This window comes from Sinocyclocheilus anshuiensis, unplaced genomic scaffold, assembly GCF_001515605.1.
Source record: "Sinocyclocheilus anshuiensis isolate Anshui unplaced genomic scaffold, SAMN03320099.WGS_v1.1 scaffold550, whole genome shotgun sequence".
Classification (NCBI taxonomy): Eukaryota; Metazoa; Chordata; class Actinopteri; order Cypriniformes; family Cyprinidae; genus Sinocyclocheilus; species Sinocyclocheilus anshuiensis.
The window spans coordinates 64,057-73,305 of NW_015544149.1; the positions used below are offsets into that span (position 1 = coordinate 64,057).

Consider the following 9,249-nt stretch of genomic DNA (forward strand, 5'->3'; position numbering starts at 1 on the left):
TTTTTTACGTAGCATATAAAGTCCAACTTGTTTTATTGTTGTGGACTTTCCATATAAATACATAACAACAATGTAGGTCTTTAAAATATTAACTTTTTTTCAGAGAGACTTGTTTCCTGGTTCACGTATGTAAGGGTGACAACATTGCATAGACTTTGTACAGTAAGATTAGGGGATTACCATACAGACTGTGTACACTGCACTTACACTCATTTATGAGGCATTACAAAACAAACACATTTACTTTTAACATTAGCAGTGGAGAAAATCCTTTGACAACGAAAGATACATTCTCACACGCACCCTCTGACTATTCATATTCACACCAAACAGTCAGTGAATAAAAAAGTGACAAATTCCAGAACAGCACATATTCACACAGTCTTATACACTCACAAACACACACACGCAACAGTCACAGACAACTGCAAAAATCAAACACCACCAGAGCAGAGAGCACGAGAATTTAGCAGTTTTGCAATGATGAACACATAATCAGTGCAATGCTGAATCTACAGCATCATGTAAAAATGAACAATAACTATGCATTTTTTTAATGCTTAATTGAACGTGTTTGGGTAAAACGGCCGTGTATCGCAAAATAATAATAAAACGTTTTTTTTTTTTTAATTGAGTTGTATTCGCAGGCTGCACGCAATCCCACATCACATTTTGCATACTATCTTCCCTAAATAGTATCCGAGATTAGAAAACATTTCCATTTCATGAAGAAAAACACACCAGTCAGTTCTTTTTGCTTCATCAAAAACATTGCACAGTCAGGATCCGAATCATCAAAAACACCCACAGCTAATGTTGTCAGATTTGTGAGAATTAACTCTTATGAACTGGTTATTTTAGTGCATCTAAAACACATAGCGCAACCACAAGTGACTCTTATGAGCCCGATCTTTTTGGTTCATCAAAAACATTGCGCAATCAGGGTCCGATTCACAAACAACAACAACAAAAAAATTTAAATTCTGTCATTGCTCACCCTCATGTTGTTCCAAACCCGTAAGACCTTTGTTCATCTTCGGAACACAAATGAAGATATTTTTGATGAAATCTGATAGCTGACCCTGCATAGACAGCAAGGGAACTACCACATTCAAGGCCCAGAAAGCTAGTAAGGACATCGTTAAAATAGTCCATTTGACATCAGTGGTTCAACCGTAATTTTATGAAGCTACGACAATACTTTTTGTGCGCAAAGAAAACAAAAATAAAAAGAAAAGATGAACAAAGGTCTTATGGGTTTGGAACGACATGAGGGTGAGTAATTAATGACAGAATTTTCATTTTTGGGTGAACTATCCCTTTAAATTAACACTCTGAGAGGGGTTACTGAATCTGATTCACTGAACAAACTGCATATTATTACTTTCATTAATGTTAATGTGTTATGAGGAGCTTTCAAAACTTTTCATCTCTAAATGATTTTAGTGTCTTCCTATGAGCAGAACACTAAAAGTTTTGTCCTTTTTATCACAAAATGAACAATTCACACTGCAAATCTGCCATTTAAAGTGGCTTTTAAAAATAATGATGACTACAAAGCAATTTAAGATAATAATAGCATCACGGTAAAGAATTTAGCACTGACATTTTCTTTAGATAGCCTAATTCAAAATCAAGTTTCATCTTCTTTGTCAAAAGAAAGTAGATGTGTTTGATAATGGCTTTAAGCACATGTGCAAATACAGAATTTAGACCTTTCTTTTGACCAGCCACTTAAAACAGCTTTCTGTGGAAAAACAGGTGAGGCACTATGCATCATACAATTATTAATTGTGGCACATAAAATGCAACAGATGCTGATATACTGTAAGTATGCAGCAATTGCCTATCTCATGCCAAGGACTTCACACAGCGTTTGGTTTAATGTGTTAATGGGTGATGAAGAAACCCAGTATATGGAGGTCTGTACACCAAGGATGTTTACTGGAGACCAAACTACTAAAATACCTTGCTGTGTTGTTTTGCTGGTAGATTCCATAAATACAACATGTGGGCAAAAGCCTCAATTCACAGCCATTTCAAAAGCAGACACATATTCTGATGAAATAAAAATTTTTGAAACATAAATCACAGAGATGTTGTCAGTGGCACAGCTTAGATCTCTTAGAAGAGGTGAAATTGGCTTGTGGTTTTCTCTGTTTGCTGTCTAATAGAGTAATGTACGGCTCAGGTAACGGGTTCAAAAAGTGTCTCAAAAACTGAACACCCAAGAAGCAAAGACAGTCACTTCCAAGGTTGTGTACTTTTAGGCCTTTGTGTGCTAGAAGAGCAACCACCATTGAGTTAAACAGCAATGCTAACAGATAGCTTTGTCCTCTTGGACTTTATACTGACACCTATTGATGTGGAGAGATACCATCACACAAAAGCAAAGGTCTTTGATTGTAGCAATACCTAATACACTGACATATCTTTCTAATGCATTCAGGAGGAGCATCACAGTGTCATCTTTGATCCTGACATCTACGGAGCTTAAACTCAACAACAGAACCACAACTAAGGAAACTGGGTCATTTTGTCATTCAAATTCTTCACAATGGTCGATTTGGTCTCAGTAATGGAAACATCTATAAAGATGCTCATGTGCTCATAAAAACACCCACAAGTAATTCTCAGAACAATTAAAAACAAACAGTGAACTATTAAACCAGTTTCTGGAGTTTCGACTGCTTTGCAATTTACCGCAGGGCAAAATCATGCGCTTTCATTCTCTCTCTCTCAGAAAATTTCTACGACTAGTATTGGTTTGCCAAGTCATAATTGTGTACAAGCCATTTAAATACACTAAATGGTTTTTTCTTTGCTATGACTAGGACCAGGACTTGTTTGACAGGCAGATCTATCACTGCTGTCACTCATCAGAGGCATCAAAATCAAAAGAATCCCTTTAACAAATGTCAAAGTATGCATCAACTTCTTAAAGAAGCAGTACTTAAGTTTTGATACTTGTACAAAACTGCTTTGATGTTTGATGTTTGTTTCATCTTCACTCTTAAAAATAAAGGGGGTTTTCACAGTGATGCCATAGATTAGAAGAACCATCTTTGGTTCCCCAAAGAACCTTTCTGTGAATGGTTCTTAAAGGGATAGATCACCTTCAGTTGCTGGTCCCCATTGACTTCCATAGTATAGAAAAAAAAACGAAGAAAAAAAAAACACCATGCAAGTCATTGTCATCTGGTACATTTACAGGAATGTTTTATTAATGTACAATGTCCCTGTCAATTGACTTCCATAGTATAAAGGGTTAAAACACACATACTGCAATTCAATAGGGACCAACAACTGAAGATGAACTGTCCATTTAAAATAACTTAGTGTGAAGAACATTTTAATAACCGAAATAACCTTTTTCCATTACACCTTTTGTGGAATGGAAAGGTCAGTGGATGCTAAAGGTTCACTCTAAAAAATGTTGGGTTAAATATAACCCAGCGCTGGGTTATATTTAATCATGTTTTGTGAAAGTGTGCCGGTCACAATCACCTGACATGAGCTCAAGTTACACACACCCTGTAAAACCTGACATATACTCTCTCTCTATATATATATTGCCATTAAAGTGAAATTACTGAACCTACACATGAGAGCCCGAGAAAAATGCTCATTCATTTTAGAAGAAAATTTCAGATGGCACTTAGAGCTTTTGCTTATGAACTCTTCATATGTGTATGTGTGTGTGTATATGTGTGTGTGTGTGTGTGTTTAGCATCATATTTGATCCATCAGGGCCCGTATTTACAAAACTTTTTATCTTGCCACTAAGAGTTCTCCTAAATAGCAGTAAAAAACTTTAGCCAAGAGTTTTCTCTTAAAACCTATGCACAAAGCTGCTGAGACCAACTTTACTAAAGAATAGAGAGAAGTCTTAAGCTAAGAGTAAAGGGGGCGGGGTTGACCTCGTTGCTATGGATGATGTCAGCATGCTTATTAACTATGCACACAGTGATTGGCTGATAGTCTCTTTCAGAGATTTATTCATAGAAATATTGTAGAGCGCTATATTATGTTGCCATATTCAAATAAAGGTTTAAAAATAAAAATGTTAATTGCTACATTCAAATAAAAATTTTAAAATGCTGGCTAAGTGTGACTAATTAAACAAGTAGCTACATGTTCAGTTAATTGTCAGCCTCTTACATGTGTGCTTCTCTTAAACAAGTAGTGGATATGCACATAAACAGCCTTTTAATTAACAGAGTAGAATAATTATGGCTGATAGTAAGACATGCAAACGTTAAAAAAAACTAGACACAAGACCAGCTGTTACTTCTTACCCAATTGGTTAATGAAAACAAGGATATAATCAAAGGAAAATTTGGAGTTGGGATAACCTCCAAAACCCCCCAAGAAAAGACACACCCATTATTTTTAAGATTTTCTCCTAAATCGGCAAGTTATGAGCTACTTTTAGCCTTAAGATGTTTTGGGAATACGGGCCCAGGCTTTTATGGCTCATATAGTCTAAATATGGATGAAAAAACTGACCCAAACTGAGCAAAAATATACAATTTGGTGCAGATGCTGATATTCATATGGACGAAAAAGTGATGAAATTCTGAAGCTTGTAATGTAAATTAATGAGATTGTATAGCACAGTAATGCAATGCAATCCAATGATGACTGAGAGATGAACAAATAAACGTTCCTCAAAAGCATGATGATCATATTTGAGACTCACATTTGAACATGATTTTATGGAAAAATCAAGTAAAGCGAAGCTGCTTCAGCTTCAGTCCAGTAAGTGTTCATCTGGAAATATGACTGCAGTTATTCTGACGTTTACTTGAGAAAAATCAGTCATTTGACACACGAAGCACCAGCTGAAGGTGGACATTTGTACGATTTTACTAAAAGAGCTTTTACATGCAAACTCTCAATTAGAGACAGAATTCATGTAATAGATTCTGTGACAGGATTAACTATAAGGTTTGATCATGCTGATCATTTAGAGACCTTCAAATTCATACACTCTAAAAAATGTTGGGTTAAATATAACCCAGCGCTGGGTTAAAAAGGGACAAACCCAGCTATTGGGTTGTTTTGACCCACCTGTTGGGTTGTTTTGACCCAGCGGTTGGGTTGTTTTGAACACAACCACTGGGTCAAAACAACCCAATAGCTGGGTTTGTCCCTTTTTAACCCAGCGCTGGGTTTTATTTAATCCAGCATTTTTTAGAGTGTTCTTCATGCAACCTTTATAGATGCCAATAAAGAGTGTTGCACAGTACAGGTCACACAAGTAAATGAAGAGGGTTAATTCAGTTGAGCTACTATACAAACCATAGTAAACTGTTTTACAACATACAGGGAACAATAGTTCACTTTGTTTAGACCCACTACATTTGCTAGGCAACGCTAATACAGCAAACATATCAATTTCAGTATCATACTTTGTGTGTTATTAGTCAAACAATGGGAAAAGCTTTACTGATTTTAAAATGACAGAGGTTACTCCTGTAATATATATATATATACTACCTTAGTATTTATTATTATTTTGAATTAGCTTTTATTTTATATTTTAGTTTTCAATTTAATTTTAGTTTAAATTTTAAATTTTTGTGCTTTTGTAATTTTTATTCATTTTTTAACAGTATATGTGAGGTTTTCAAGATTTAAAATTATATATATATATAATAGAATTCTCACTTTCTTGTTGTTCTGAAGACGACGGCAACTTTTTCTTTCTCATTGAACGGTAAAACCGTGAATTCCTGCGTATAGGAGCTCTGCCGGGCAACATCTCATCGTCATCATCGTCATCCTCGCTGGGCAGATGGGCCACTGGCACCTGAGGTTTGGTCAGGACCACTTGAGGTTTATGTCCCCACATTCGGAACAGGGCTGTCATCGCCATCAGCTATCAGTAACGAGATCCAGCCGTTCATGGAATAATCCCCATCTGACAAGCACAGCAGGAATTCCCATCCAGACTGAATCCGAAAGTTCGGGCTCCCAAACACACAATCCCACCACAGTCACAGAGAAGTTACGCACCCTTTCTAGATAATCAACTCTTTCATTCTTCTTTCGCCTCTTTCTTTTTCCTCTGTCTGAGGGGCAGGCGTGTTGTTAGTGACAAGTTCAGAAGTCTAAAGTCTGTCTTTCTCTCTCTGAATCCTCTACTGTCTAGCAAACCTGTCCTCTGGCCCTTAGTGTCAAAGTTCTCCCCCCTCCCTCTCATTCATTCTCGCCGGCCCAGCCTCCCCGTCTCTCCCGCCCTCTTTTCCTTCTCTGTTTCGCTTGCCTTACCCTGTTCTCCCCTGAGCGCATAACTTCTAGCCCCACGTGTGTATCAAACAGGTAGAGTCAGTCATCTAAAACAGCAGATCTTGTATTTTTAGTTGTCACTTTCTTAATATGACGTTCACACCTAACCCATGTCTCATCAAACATGACTTCTCCCATACTTTGAAAGCAGCTCTGTACAAAGGCTGCACTGTCAAAAAAGCTTTCTGAGATTCTGAGTATGTTTTACATGAAAATACTATGTCTATATGTTTTACAAGAAAATGCTATTTCAATATTTTCTACTTCAAAAAATCATGTAGAGTTCAATGTGTTACTTGCTGGTTCTTTGTTTGTGATATTTGGTGAAAACATCCACCGTTTTTTTTCATTGTGTGTGCATCAGTCTTGTTCCATGTTTTTTATGTATTGTATCAAACCTTTTTGTCTTCATTTTCAGTAAAAAAAAAATTATCTGTTTGTGATATTTGGTGAAAACATCCACCGTTTTTTTTCATTGTGTGTGCATCAGTCTTGTTCCATGTTTTTATGTATTGTATCAAACCTTTTTGTCTTCATTTTCAGTAAAAAAAAAATTATACAAAATAAATAAACATTCTTAAAACAATACAAGCACAAGTTTGTAGGTTTAGACTTTTTAAAGAATATTTAATTTGTTAAAATTAATATATTTTAGTTTTCATTATTATGCATAAATCTAATCAATCTAGCTTAAAACAAGAATAAAAACAATTTGTCAGAAAAGAAAAAGGAAAGGGTAAGAATTTTTTTTACACAATTTTAACAACTAAATGTATCTTTAAGAACACTGAGGTGATTTCACAGGAAAAACAAACATATTGAAACAAAAATACTGAATAACAAAATTATATTTTGTGAACCCTAAAATATTTTAGTCTAAATTAACCTGTGTTGTTTTAGTATCATTTATATACTATTTTAGTATTAATGTTTTCAGTTTTCGTCTCTCCCCCCACCCCAGTTTTTATTATTTCAGTTTTAGTCAGTTATCGGTTAATATTATTAATAATATTTAATATTAAACATTTTTTATATTCAATTTTTAAATATTATTTAGAATATTATTGTTAGTTAAAAATATAGTTAAAGGCAACATTTCTAATTTTCATTCTAGCTTTTTTCATCTAATATTTACATTTTATTTTATGCTTTATTTCATCCATTAAAGCGATTTTTAATAGTTTTACTTTCAGTCAAAAATAACAACACATTCTTTGTAACACCCTGTTCTCTACAGTCAGCTGACTACTCAGGATTAAAAAGTTATCTCTCTCCTGTTTGGCCAAAAGCTCTCTGTCTAATCCCATTGTGCTCCTGCTGATTAACACACACTGACAAGCACACAAAAGCATGAACACACACACAGATCAGAATGTGCATGTAACCACAAACATTTACAGAAATGTAATCCTAAAATTTCCATCGAAGGAACAACATTGCATTGGAACAACATGCATCAAGCACAGACGTAAATGAGGCAAACCTGAGTCAGGCGATCTCTACAACAAAAAAGAGAGAAACGCCTCTTACCATTACCTAGTCAAGCCAAGGATCAGTATTACATTACAAGGAGAAAGAGCATGCATACCTGAGAGAGAAATAAGGATTATGGGATGTCTCTCTGTGTGTGTCTAATCTAACCATTCTTTGGGGCCAGAATTGCTGGATAACGTAAGTTAATAAATCTGATTTTTTTTTTTTTAGTTTTCTTTTAGCAATAAGATTTAGATTTGTGTTTGCATTTTGCCTTATATTCTAGATCTGGTATATCCCCATGTGTACAGCTAGGTGAATGTGTGTGTATCGGAGTATTCAGAGGTAGGGGGTGTATAAACAAACCCTTCTGTCAGTATTGAGTTTTGGGATGGAATGTGGATTCTTGGATTCCTGAGGTTATGTAATGCCAGTGCAAAGAGCGCTGCGTCAATGTGACGGGCGCACCTCGCGCTTATAACATCACCTGTGAAGAACAGGTGTGCCGCAATTCCATTGGCTACATGAAAAAATGCCCAGCCTTGTCTACATGATCATCAGCAGTGCGATCAAGGTCCATGTGATAACAGTTTTACCTCTATAATATTTATTATCTATGTGTGAACAAATATTGTTTGTTGCTGTTGCTCATGTCTAGCTTAAAAAAAAGTTGCTAATATTTTTGTTTTAAACATAAAATATGCAAATAAATAATAATTTTAGTTATTGTTATCATAAATACTTTTGGTACGCAAAGTGGCATCAGAGGGAACAATGGCATTTCAATTTAAGTATTCCTGAAAAAACAGCTGAAGAGCAGCTTAGTGAGGCTGGGAGAACAGCTAAAAACCAACATAGGCTGTTTTCTTTAGCATTTTGGTGGTTTCATGAGTCATTAACAGAGGAACTTGAGGTTTGTCGTCATCTAGTGTTGAGGTTTGGTTCTTTCCTTTGCAGGAGGGCCCTAGGCCACTATTGTACAGTACACATGTTGCTGCTGTCTGTGAGGAAAAGATGAATGTTACTGATAAAAAGGAAGTCAAAATGGTTATTTGGCTTTTAAAGCCAATGCCATTTCACACACTCTCTGTCTTTAACCCATCTGTCTTTAACATTTAGAAAATGTCCAACTAAACATTACCATTTTGAGAACATCAGTAAAGACCAGTTAACTCTGAAGAAATTAGCATTACTGGAAGAATGTTTGTTCAAACCCTTATGAAAATTAACCATGTTTTTTTGGGGCGTATTGATTACTATTTGTATAACCACAGTTTTATTACAGTTACCATGGTTTAACTATAGTAACCATGTTTTTTTGTTCTTTAATTTGTAGTAAAACCATGGTTAATTTTCGCAAGGGGTGCGCTGGCTGCTGAACTAGGGAGCTGACTGAGACGCACTTAGAGATTTAGTTAGATTCCCCCCCCTCCTTTTTTCTTATTGTTCTATTTGTCTCAAACACACAGAAGAACTGTTCTA

General features: G+C 35.5%; 1 protein-coding gene and 1 pseudogene across 1 annotated transcript in view; one reads left to right on the forward strand and one right to left on the reverse strand.

Moving 5' to 3' along the window:
• LOC107695166 (ephexin-1-like) overlaps positions 1-6,166 on the reverse strand; it is a 24,452-nt pseudogene extending 18,286 nt beyond the window's left edge.
• A 1,609-nt stretch (positions 6,167-7,775) lies between these two features.
• The window catches only part of LOC107695171 (lysophosphatidic acid receptor 6-like), an 8,782-nt gene continuing 7,308 nt past the window's right edge, over positions 7,776-9,249 (forward strand). The window contains exon 1 of the mRNA XM_016494989.1: positions 7,776-7,965. The gene's annotated coding sequence lies outside the window, so the exon portion shown is untranslated. The remainder of the gene's footprint in view (positions 7,966-9,249) is intronic.